Source organism: Nuphar pumila, chromosome 17 (assembly GCF_984573655.1).
Source record: "Nuphar pumila chromosome 17, dmNupPumi1.hap1.1, whole genome shotgun sequence".
Lineage (NCBI taxonomy): Eukaryota > Viridiplantae > Streptophyta > Magnoliopsida > Nymphaeales > Nymphaeaceae > Nuphar > Nuphar pumila.
Window position 1 is genome coordinate 77,987,981 of NC_143265.1, and position 12,886 is coordinate 78,000,866.

Below are 12,886 nucleotides of genomic sequence, written 5' to 3' on the forward strand. Positions count from 1 at the left end.
TGGCTTTGCCCCTGTCCACGACCCCACAACGGAAAGCTGGGCCTCACTTTCTTTCTCTCTCAATTCCCTCCTGACCTTCCCTGATCTCTCTCTCACTCGATTTTCTGTGTGGCCCCTCCCCCCAACCCCACAATGGCATAGCCACAAACCCATCATCACCAACCACCATCCTAAGGCATTGAGGCAGCCTTTGGCCATCCGACGCATCGTGCACGCCACTGCCATTGTGTGCACACGCCGATGCCCACTTTCTCTCTCTCGTGTGTTGGACATAAACACATAATTGATGATATAAGAATTAGGGTTTCAATTAGCATTTAGGTTTAGCTCGTATCGTTTTTTTTTTCAATTAGCATTTAGGTTTTTAATGAGATGGATATTAATTAGTTATTTTTATATTTTTTAATCAGCATTATACATGATCTACATGCTTAATTTTAGTTAAAAATTTAAGGGTTTTATTAATTTTATTAAATGAGCTTATTTGTGAAAACTATGAATAATGTTTGCTAGGATTCAGGTTCTTATTTAGTTTTTTTATATAGTAAGAATATTTAATTAGGTTTTAGAGTTTTTTATGTTTTTCTAATAGCATTTAGATTTTTATTTTGTTATTAAATAAGATGAATATTTGGTTTAGTTAATTTTATATTTTTAATTAACATTATACATGATCCACATACTTGATTTTAGTTTATAAATTTGGAGGTTTTCTTATTTTTTGTTTTAATTAGCTTATGTATGAAAACTATGAATGATGTTTGCTAGGAGTGATATTTTTATTTAATTTTTTAAATAATATGAATATTTATTTAGTTTTTAGAGTTTTTTATATTTTTCTAAATAACATTTAGATTTTTATTTTATTTTTAAATAAGATGAATATTTAATTTAGGTATTTTTATAATTTTAATTAATATTAAACATGATTTTGCATGCTTGATTAGCATAAATGCATAATTGATGATGTAAAAATTAGGGTTTTGATTTTGTATTTGTTTAAATGACATGGATTTTGTTTTTTTTAATTAGCATTAAATATGAATAATGAACACTTAACTTTGGTTAGAATTTAAAATTTTTGGTTTTTTTTCAATTAGCATAGATGAGAATTTTAGTACTTTTCTATTGGTTTCTATTATTTTTTGTTCATTAGATTAGTTCTTTTATTTATTAACTTTATGATAAAGATAAATTAGTGAAAGACATAAAATTTATTAAATATACTTGATGTTTTTGAGTGATTTTTCTAATTATTTATAAAACATCTATGATATTCTTTGTAGATTTTTTGAAAGATTAACTAATTAATTGACTATTTATTTATAGGATGTTTATGTTCCTTTGTCACGTCTTGGTGAATGCATTTCATGATCAAAACTTGAGTTTAGTTACACTGCATTATTCATAGAAGTTACTTTCTTTATTCTTTATATCAAACAAAGATAATTTTTGAAATATACATGCACGTTATTATGATACTATGCAGTTTTAAATAATTTTCTTTATTACTGAAAATAAGTTTAGTTTCAACCAAGGTTCCTAATTATGAACATGATACTATTTAGTTCCTCAAAATTTTTTCCACTTGCTAGTATAGTCTAATGTCATAGATACTATTTTTCTTTTTTAGTGTGCATTTGTGCCCACCCTAGTTTAAATTCTTGGTTCCGCTCCCTACCTCTAACATCGAAAATCTTGAAAAATCTGAATATTCACAGGATTGCGCATTTGGATTCAATTTCATAAAATATTATCTACTAAAAACCTTTGCTTGCTTTGCACGTGTGGTAGATTTGAAAATCAAGGAAACTCCAGATTAGGTTGTTCTCCCAAACGTGACCTATATAATTTGCCAACTAAGAAGTTACGCAGAAACTTTCCCATAGTAGTAGAGTTGAAGTACCCTTTCATGGAGAGCAATGGCCACCCACATGTTGTTTGTCCTTTTGCATTCCACCAAGTTACCATGAGTCACCATTCTTTGAGTAGTTGGCTTTAGGGATGCACAACGAACGGCTCGGGCTTGACTCGGTTAAGCTCGGCTGTAAGCTCGTTCGTGCTTTAAATGAGTCGAGCTTGAACCTGGTTCTAAGACTCGGATGAACAATCTAGCCATGCTTGATCAGCCTACTTTGCGTAAAGAATTAACTTTTTTAAGTCACCGTGAACTAATGCTTCTTTAATATGTAATTAATTAAGCAAATTACATTAACAACAGGAATTCATCAAAGCAAGTTCCAAACAGGCCGCCTCGAGTTCCGGTAGTTGATTTGTCTTGGCTCGAGCCCGATTCAAATCCAAGAAGTTCGACCCCTCAGCACGGTCTAGTCGTTGGTCGCGCCAAGCTAAGATCATGCACCAAGTTTCTCAAAGCTGATCAATACAAACATGTTGAATGGACTTTGATGCGTTTAAATGGGCTAGCTCAAACCTGGAAGAATGATACGATCACAAATATCGGTTACTTTTTTAAAAAAAATTGATATAATCTTGAAAAAAACCAATATTTTAAAATATCATTTATTTTGACAATATCATGTTTTTAAAAATGATATTAATATCGTGTTAATAATGCAATATTTATGTTTTATTGTCAACATTTTTATATTTTATACATTTTTATATATTTTTAAAATTGAAATACACCAGTATTTTCTTGTGATTTTCATGTAAAACAAATTTCTTAATTTATCATGAAATATTCTTTTACTAAAAAGAATCCTTACAACGATATTTGTGAGTTGTGAATATGCCATGAAGCAAAACTCGAGGCCGGACATGTATTAATCAGACTTTCAGGTACGGACTCGGATATTCTTATTTATCACCATACTCGAACCCTATAGGGTTTGGTCCGAGTTGGGTCCGGGTAAACCCGCTCGATTGTCACGGTCACTATCCCTGTAGCGTAAGACTCCGTGGCCATTTTTAGTTGATTTGAGTAAAAGGCCGGGTCGTATTGGACCCGTATGGCGACTCTAGGGAGCTTCCATGTTTGCTTCCAGCTGCCAAACAAGACACACACGTTGCATCACCTTTTTGGCCTTTGGCCAAACGCAATCAAACCAAGGATCAAATGGGCCCAAGTTGGTCAACTTGCTTAACATGGCCTACAACCCTACGTGGTGCCGACGCTATCACTCTTTGTGAGGATGGCTGACCTCCATCTAGCCTTATGGCTCGGTTTTATTTTTACTACGGTTAGGTTTTAGTCATAAACTTTCATATCAAACTCAAGTGGTTGTATACAAATGGATCTGACTTGCCCGGATCTCTGATCCATATCCAACTTTTTTTTTCTTGAATCCAAAACAAAGATTTCAATGTATATAATCGAACCAATCTTTTCAATCAATTTTTACCCATTCCAGTACAATCATATAATCTGATATTGGGTACTCCCAGAGATTGGAATTCGGATCTACTGCTTACACTTCAAATCCGTGACTAAATAAGCTGCGATTCGAACTGCACCCATTACGATTGCGCCTCTATCCTCAACCACCCACCCCGAAGAACAACAACTCAGCCCGGGCCAGGGTGGGTCCATTTGCAGTCGTCCACCCATGAAAACCGGCTAAACGGCTGACGTGGCAACAGTTGCCTTCCCCGAGCAGTGTTGTCAGTATCGGCCAATGTGTATACTGACCTGAATCGGTTATTTTTAATGAATATAAAAAATAGTTTAAAATTAAATGTTTTAATAATATTTTAATGGCTTTAACATGTTTCACGTTCTTATTGTTTTTTGAGAGAACATGTTTCACGTTCTTATTGACAGGCAATATTTTTTAATTATTTTTTGACGATTCATTTGAGAATCGGTATGAACCGATTTACCTGAATCGTTGGCCAAACGATACATGTCTCAATTCCGATACTGACACGTGACAACATTGCCCCGAGCTGGAAGCGACCACGGTGGGCAGCTTCCTGGCTACGATGATCCGACGTCCGCTACCCCCCACTCATCATAAGCGCGCGATTTGTCCCGATAATCGGCCGTCCTTATCGTTTTGCCGAAAAGAAGAAGAAGAGAAAAACCATACAGATCTCGATTTCCGAATCACCATAATCCACAAATGCCACTGGCTATTGCACGGAAGCCCAACGGGGATTAAGTCAATACTCGGTCATTTGATAAAAAAAACAGTGGTAACATTGGGAAATTGTACAAAAATAAATAAATTCCGGCTCTTTTTTCACCAGCTATTTACCGTGAAAAAAGGGAAAACAAAAAAGAGAAAAGTTTCACGGTGGTGGGAAAACTCGTGGGGTCCGTCACTATGTACACCGTAGGAAAGTCGGTTCCCATCCCGCACTCGTGAAAACTGAAAAAAAAAAAGTGGGGATGCCGCTGACACGTGCGATACGGGCGGCACGTGTATCAGGAGACGGAGAGCCGCTCGAAGGCCGATGAGAGGAAGGAGGCGGCGTTCTTCTTCTTGGCGACGAAAGGGTGGTCGAGCAGCTGCGCCACCGACCACCGCCGAGCGGAGACCTTCTGGAGGCAGCAGTCGATGAAGCTTCGGAACTCCGGCGAGGCGGAGGCCGGGAGCGACGGCGTGTCGCCGAAGCAGATGGCCCACATGAGGGTGGGCCAATCGGGCCGCTGGCCGGGCTGCAGGAAGGGGAAGTGGCCGAGGTAGAGCTCCAGGAGGGTCAACCCGAGGCTCCAGACGTCGCCGGCGTATCCGTCGTAGTTGCCGCCGTTGCTGTCCGGGTCGAACCGCTCCGGGCTCATGTAGGCGCAGGTGCCGACGTACGAGACGCACGGGTCGAGCGTGCGGGACATGATCTTGCTGACCCCGAAGTCCGCGATCTTGACCTCGTGCTTGCGGTTGATGAGGAGGTTTGAAGGCTTGATGTCTCGATGAACGATCCGCTGCCCGTGGAGGTAGTTCAGGCCCTCGAGCACGTGGCGGGTGATCCGGGCTAGAGACCGCTCGGAGAAGGTTCCCTTCGACCGGAGGAGGTCCTCCAGGGAACCACCGTCCATGTACTCGAGCACCAGGCTCACGTCGCCACCGGGGCCCTCGAAGATGCCGTGGCACTTCACCAATTTGGGCGAGTCGGTCTTTTTGAGGATCTCCATCTCCCGGATCGTCTGGCGCCGGACGAGGACGTCGCAGTCGCCGTGGACGACCTTCAGAGCGAAGATCTTGCCTGTCCGGCGGTGGCGTGCCTTGTAGACGGTGCCACCGTTGCCGCGGCCGAGCACCTGCAGGGTCTCTAGGTCGGAGAGGCGCTCCACCTCGCGGCTGCGGGTGGTGAGGTAGGAAGGGGGGAGCGGAAGCGGGAAGCGCGGCCGGAGATCGGAGAGATCCGGCACCGGAAGTTTCAGACTGAGTTGTCTCCGCTCTCTTACCACCGCCATCTCTCTTTCTCTCTTGGTTGCTCTCTCTGGTTTGAGGGGCAGCTACTGGCCTTCTGGGGAGGATGAGCGGGTTTTATAGGAGGGAACGTGCAGCGCCGGTGACGAAGCAGCGAGGATAGACAACGTGGGCCCCATAGCTCCAATCCAGGAGTGAGGTGTGAACGTACCAATTTACCCTTATTTTCTTTCTGCCTTGCGGAGGTACCTTTCAGAGCTTCTCCCGCACGTCATGTCGGCTCGAGTGGGTCGGATCTGGGTCCGGGAAGTGGACAGGTTTCCGTTGGATGCCAAGTGGGGACTTGCACATAGGTCTGGTAAACGAACAGAGCAGCTCGTGGCTCAGGCTTGGTTCGGCTAGTCACTAACTCGTTCGTGATCGGTTCATATGGTTGGCGAGCTCAGCCACAAGCGGCTCGTTTAACATAAACGAGTCGAGCCCAAACACAAGGTGTTCATCTAGGCTCGGCTCGATAATGATCTTATGTATATATATATATATATACATATATATTTTGTGTAAAAAGAAGACATAAAATATATTAAAAAAGAATGAATATATATATATATATATATAATATGTACTATTAAGTGTAATTTATAAAAATATATATTTTCAAGTATAATATATAAAAATACATAAAATGTCTTCACACCAGCTAGCTCATGTTTGGCTCATCTCATTCAAGGACGAGCCAAGCTCTCGGCCAAACACGAACATAAGCTGAGCCGCGAGCTCAATCCACTAGTAAACGAGCCGAGCCCAAATGTGCGTCATTTTGTTTGTTCGGCTCGTTTACCAGCCCTAGTTGCACATACAAAAACTTGGGTCCAGCCGTACAGGTTCTATGCTTTAGGGTTATTGGACTGACCAGTCACGGGTTCATTGGCTCCGAACCATGAACTGGGTCTGTTCAGTTGGGTTTTATCAGGACCAATGTGAGATCACTTAAATCTATAGTATAATCTACAATGAATGTACACTTCTTATATATACCATTTGACTAACGTTTCCTTGAAAATAAAAAAAAATTAAGCAAATAAAGAATGCGAAGTATTCTAGTTGTGAATTAATTAGGAGGTATGTCCCTATGTGTGTTTACAAAAATCCTTAAAAATAAAACTTAAAAAGGGGCAACATTCTTTACGAATTTGATCCCTCTTCAATGAAAGAGAAAAGGTGCTCAGCATGTAGCCCGAGATCCCCACTTCCTCTTGAATAAATCTGGATCCAGTTCATAAAAACGAAACTTAAAGAAACCCTAATTCGTGAATCCAAAATGTATCAAATTGCAAAAACATGATTTAAAATAGATTGGATCCAAACAAATCCTAATTTGTATTTTCATTTTATTCTTGTTCTTCTCGGCGGGCCAAAGGAGCAAAAAGTTTTATTGGAAACTAATCTCTGTTGAAACTTGAAACCATATATAAATACGAAAGATCCGAATTTTGTAAAGTAGGACTTAGGAACATAATCAAGTGGTTTCATTTGTAGGGAGCTAAACAAATTTGGATGATATCCAAATATCAAACCCAATATCGAAAGTCGTGATGCTATGATGCTAGGTTGGATTGATTTAGATTCTGCATAAGTAGAGCCCAATTGGGCCCAACCGGTTAATATAACCGCGTACTACTGGGTCTGGATCCAGTTGATTTGGGTGAGACTCAGGATGGGATCCAACCCATCACCTCCCCTCTTTCATGACCAAGATATGTCCCTCTCGTGCTAGTCTGGCTGATGTTGACAAGTATCTGCAATGAAGGATTAGTTTTTGTAGTGTTAGTGAATGCATCAACAATGTTAATTTTATAGCTGGTTCCAGCAGGATGGTGGATTGCATATTCTTCTGTTTGGGGAATTCCCAATTCCGTTCATGTAAAACGAGGAGAGCCTAAAATGTGAAAGTAACGTCACTAAAGTGTACAAGCACATCTTGGATATATCATATACAGCCTCATTCAGCATTTTAGATCTAATAAGCGATTCTATCAGTTTTGATTTGTTTAATTCATTATCATTCATCGTTGTTAGGTAAACTAATTCTCCGAGTAGGTGTACATAGGGGTGTCAACGGGCCTGGTTTACCTGGAACCGACCCGAACCAAACCCTATAGGGTCCGGGTATGGTGATAAATAATAAGACCAGATTAAAACCCAAGTCCAGACCTAAAGGTCCAATTAATACATGGACCCGGGTATAGTTCATGAAATTTTATACCAGGCCCCAACCCGACCCGAGTTCTGATTAAGACCCACAATTTTTCAATGTAAAAATAATAAAAAATATGGTTTTACAGGATATGGTCCGGGTCTGATTCATGTAGTTCTTATCGTGTCTGGGTATGGTTTTTCTTATAGCGGACCCGATTAGACTCGGGTCACTGGGTCCAAGTCTGGTACCACCTGGGTCCAAACCAAACCGGACATGTTGACACCCCTAGGTGTACAAGGTCACCAACCACCAAATTAAGATATTTTGAGAGAGAGAGATGGAGAATGAGTTTAATATACGTGTTTAATATACCTGAAGCATCTTTAAAGAAAAATATATACCTTCAATCATTTATAGAGTTTTAATATACCTTGAATCATATAGAAAATAATCTTATCATGTGTCATCTAATCTTATTCTATGTCATTTCTTTAGATTTGGTTCTAGAAAAGGATATCTTAGTAGGGACAAAAGGATTTGTTTTGCTTAGTGACCTCCATGCATCCCCCTCTCATGAACACCTTCATTCCCAAGAAAACTACAATTTCCTCTTTTTTTTTTTTCCAATTTGCACATAATCGAGGAATTTCGGTCGACATAACACTGAAAATGGCAAAAATATTGGAAAATATTTTTGCGTAAAGGGCCTCGGAAAGTTTGGAAGATTGCCACTAGCTTAAGGCCTGCAAATTGATATCCAAGCGCAGCTACAAGCTTATCCAGAAATAACTAAGACGAATATCTTGAAATTTCAAAAGTTCAAGAAAAAGAATTGAAATTTGAAGGAATTGGAATTTAATATCGTAATCAACTTCAACCTTAAAATGCCTAATCCCATTAATCTCTCGTCTGTTTATAGATGAGAAATTCATACTTATGATAAACCAAACTTTATTTTGATAAAAACAATATTTTCCTAATTCTATATAACTTCTTAATTGAAACTAGATCGATCATTTGGATCCAACATCCAATTTAGAAGCCGTAAACATTCAAAATAAAACTAAATGCAAAATCGGTACTCAGGTCAGATTTAGATCTGATATGAAATTTCATAAACCATACTCAGTTCATATATTAATCGGATCCTAAAAGAACCCGAGTCCTTAATAGTATCTCCTTCTTTAATACGAAACCCGGATCCTACAGAACTCGGTACAGGTCATACCCGACCGGTTGACACCTGGTAGGTAGTTTGCCACCCAACTCTACTGTTCAAAATGGCATACAGTGAAAATATCGCAAACATCAAGCATATTCTTGCAAGTTGCAAAACGAGGAATGACGTGGTAGGTGACGTCATGGCTGCGGATGAATGCTGACGCTGTAGGCTTGTAGCCCTCGTATCATTGATATCAGGGAAAATTTCAATTAGGACCAACGTTTTACCATAAATTCAAATATATCACACAGTTTTTAAATTCCAAATATGAGATAAACTTTTTCTGAAAACTGTCAACCCAGGGCTTTCTTTTATTGTTTATCTTTTAACTCAATTTAATTCATAAGTCAAATTACAATAATGTCCTTCATAATCATCATTAAGAGTTCAAACTGTCTACTTTTTTTTATTTCAAATTTTCAAGGGAAAATACAAGACACCAAAAAGGGCTTACCTGATGGATGCTTGACATGAGGTCGCAGTTTTCAAGAAAAGCTTGGTCTATGTTTGAAATTTTAGAAAAGTGCGGCTCATATTTGGAATTAGGGGCAAAAGGTTAGCACGTAATTGAAAATTTTCCATCTTATAAAGCAAAAAGGTTATTTTCAAATAAACATAAAAACTTTTTGTCTTAAATGGTCAGTCGCACTAAAACGTTTTCATTTTTCAAAATTTCAAACCCCCCCCCCCAAAAAAAAAAAAAATAAAAATAAAAATTTAACCTTAGTTAAACGATTCACTTTAAGAGTTAATTCACATTAAACTTATATCTTGAAAAATCTTATTTATCTTTACAGAAGTAACCAAAGCTAAGTTTAGTTCAACATCCCAAGTCGTTCTTTCTTAGACTGTTCGATTAAAACAATAGAATAATTTTAAAAATATAAACCTTATTTTGCTTCAGTGATTTTTTAAACTCTATTCTCAACAGAATATTTGGTAAGGTAAAAAAGTAAAATCATATTGACATAAGAAAGAAAGAAAGAAAGAAACCTATTGCATTTTGTAAGTATGGACTTACTCTCTCAGTTGCCCTGCCCAGCCCCTGTTCCTATTAGTAAACCTTTCTCTCCTTCTTTAGGGATGACAATGGACTGAGGAAAAACCTCGCCCCTCCCCACCTCGCCCCGGAGGATATGAAACGGGGATGAAGGTTAAAGTCAAAACCCGTGCGAGGATGGAGGGCATAATTTTGAGACACGGCAGGGGTGGAGACCCTATCCTCCTCCCCCGCCCCGATCGACAGACCTAACCAAAGTCAGGCAGTCAAATGAGGTTATTTGCTTAAAAGTGGCAAAAGTTTTGGGATCATAGTAAGAAAATGTAAGCCTAGTTGGGTAAGCCCACAGAGTTTTACGCTGCCAGGACAGTGATCGTAACTAGAGCTAGCATGATTAGGGCTTTGATCCTGTTTGCCTTTTTTTCGTGTAAATATCAGAAAAAATCAACACAAAAAAGTTTAGCTGGCATTTTGAAAATTAACCTAATAAAAAAGTAGGGGGGTCGTATTCATTTGCCAAACGTGGTGGGATGGGAAAAATGAAGATGACGTTTAGGTGGGAATATGAAATCTTGATTCTTATCCGTTGGAAGTGGCCCCGGCTTCCTGATGGCTTCCCACCAACTCACGTGATTGGAGCCTCATTGGTTGTCCATCCATACTAACAATGGGTGCCACATCAGCATCTACAAAGCAGTGGCTTCCATCCGGTTGGCTGCAAGTGTCCATCAGATGTCCACCGATTTTTGGGCCGGAGTTCAAAATTGTGTTAAATAAACAATGCTCGGCTCGAGTCAAGCTAAGCTCGAGTTCGACTCAAGCAGATTTTGGACAAAAGTTGTTCAAACTTGGCTCAAGCTCGAGCCGAGCTTGAACAGCTATTTTTTAATTCGAGCCGAGCCAAGTCAGCCTAAGGTAGGCTCGTGTACATCCCTAATCTTATCGGTTGGAAGTGCCCCCATCTACGCCACCAACTCGCGTGATTGGAGCCTCATAAGGTGGTCCAATATCCACACTAATAATGGGTGCCACATCAGCATCTACAAAGGATAGCTGCCATCTGGTTGGCTACAAGTGTCGACATCAGATCGGATGCCCACCGTCCGATTTGTGGGCCCAAGGAGTAGGAAGGGTTCGGATGGAGGCATTACCAAAACTAACACGATCTAGAGATGCGAATTGGAATCTGACCCTACTAAATTCCCATATCCAAATAGTTTTTTTTTTCAATGTTATAAATCTCCATATTGGATTTTCTCTCATGGGAAAATTCTTGGTGTAAATAAAAGTTTCTGTTTTTTTAGGAAATCCAACGTTTCATTTTTTAATAAAATAGGTAAAAACAAAAACAAAATTTAAAGATAAAAAAGAAAGTTGAAAAAACATAACTAATATCATGATAAAAACAAAATATTGCTGATATTTGTGAATATCATCACATGTGACTTTACATGTGAATTGGATATTTTTTCAGTGTGGATTTTAGATGTGCAAACTGCAAAGTCCATAACCTACCTGGCCAGTTAGCCAAACAGATTGGAAGGGCCTTAATGGATAGGTACCGAGTTAAATATCCCACCCGAACCCAATATATTCACATCCTGCTGTGTGATAGTGTGAGATGCATATATGCCCCATGCATATACTTTTTGTGTTTTGAGGTATATAATCTGCCATCAAAGAGGCAAAAAGTTTGTATTTATTCTTGTGGATCAATTGGGAGTTTTCAGACTTGTATCCAACTTGTGCATTAATTTATTTGTTTTTTATATGTGAGAACTCAAAGGGTGCTGCCTTGGAACAATCTTTGGTTACCAAACTGAAAGGGATAATGCTGTCCCCACTTTTATGTCAATGTTGCAGATATTTTTGCAAATTGAGAAGTGGGGTTTGCAATTGACGGGCCGGGTCAGCACCCAGGTTCAGGCCGGCCTGCTGGTAAAACCCCGGCCCATGGCCCGCCGGTTCGGCTCATGGGCCTAATCAGACTTAATATATTATATAAAATATATATTTATATATGTTATATATACATAATATTATATATAGAGAGAGAGTAGAGCGTAGGTGCTTAATGAGTTTTTCAGGTTTTTTTAGTTTTATTTTTAAATTCTGACTATACAGATGTGATCTACGTACTTGATTTTATAGGGATCAGCTCTTGAAGTGTTCGATTCTGACAAAATGGTTGGGTTTTTTATAAGGTTCAAAAAATCAACACTCCAAAATCTTTGTAAATTTTTGAGGCTTAAAACATCATTTTTTTCATGGAAAACACATGATCCAGGTATGGATTCCTCGTAAATCGACCATGCCCAACACATTTATAGAGTCGAAACTACGAAAAAACACCGAAAAAACAGAAAAACCCATTAAGCAAGTATCATTAAGCATATTTCATTAAACACCTATGCTCTAGTGTTATATATATATATATATATATATATATATATACACATGCCCTGTTCGGCCCAAGTTTGGGCTTAATTTATAGGCCCAAGCCCAACCCATGGTGGGCTGGCCGGAGGGCTGCCTGACCCTGACCACCTCTATTTGCAATTCACAGTATTTTCTTTCACTAAACCTTGTGGGCCCATTTGTTTGATGGGAAAACGATGCTTTCCTGTGAGAAAACCATTGTTTTCCCATGGAGCACAAAACGAGCACTGCCTGTTCGAAAGTGGTCAGCTTGCTTGGCCTACAATGAGCCCATTTGAAGCCCATGTGTTAACCCTAGGTTGCCCTATTTCTAGGGATGAAAACAGGTCAGATCCGAAACAGCTAAATACACTAGAGAGTCGGATCAGGAACAGTAAAAAATTGCAAAACCTTCATCCTCGACCTGAACCATTTGGGTTTGAATAAGGGCAGTGTATAAAGGCCATTTAATTGCAGTTAGTGGTCCATGGAGAAAGTTTACTTAGTTAATTTTGGACTCAATGGTCCAGCCACACAATCCTCTAGGGTCTGCAATGCAATGGGCACAAGGTCAAGGTCCCATTGGGTTGGAAGGAATGAGGTTCATTATTGGTCACAAGCTCAACATTCCTTGTGACCCAGACCCGGACCCAGAGTGATCTGGTGCTTCCACCAGATCAATAGCCGGCCGGGTCGCGACTAGGCCCAAC

The 12,886-nt window shown here is 39.5% G+C and overlaps 1 pseudogene across 1 annotated transcript; it reads right to left on the bottom strand.

Moving 5' to 3' along the window:
- Positions 1-4,124: 4,124 nt before the first annotated feature.
- Positions 4,125-5,418, bottom strand: LOC149812346 (mitogen-activated protein kinase kinase 9 pseudogene; annotated as a pseudogene). The gene has a single exon (XR_016428529.1). The product of XR_016428529.1 is annotated as a mitogen-activated protein kinase kinase 9 pseudogene (transcript).
- Between the last annotated feature and the right edge of the window lie 7,468 nt (positions 5,419-12,886).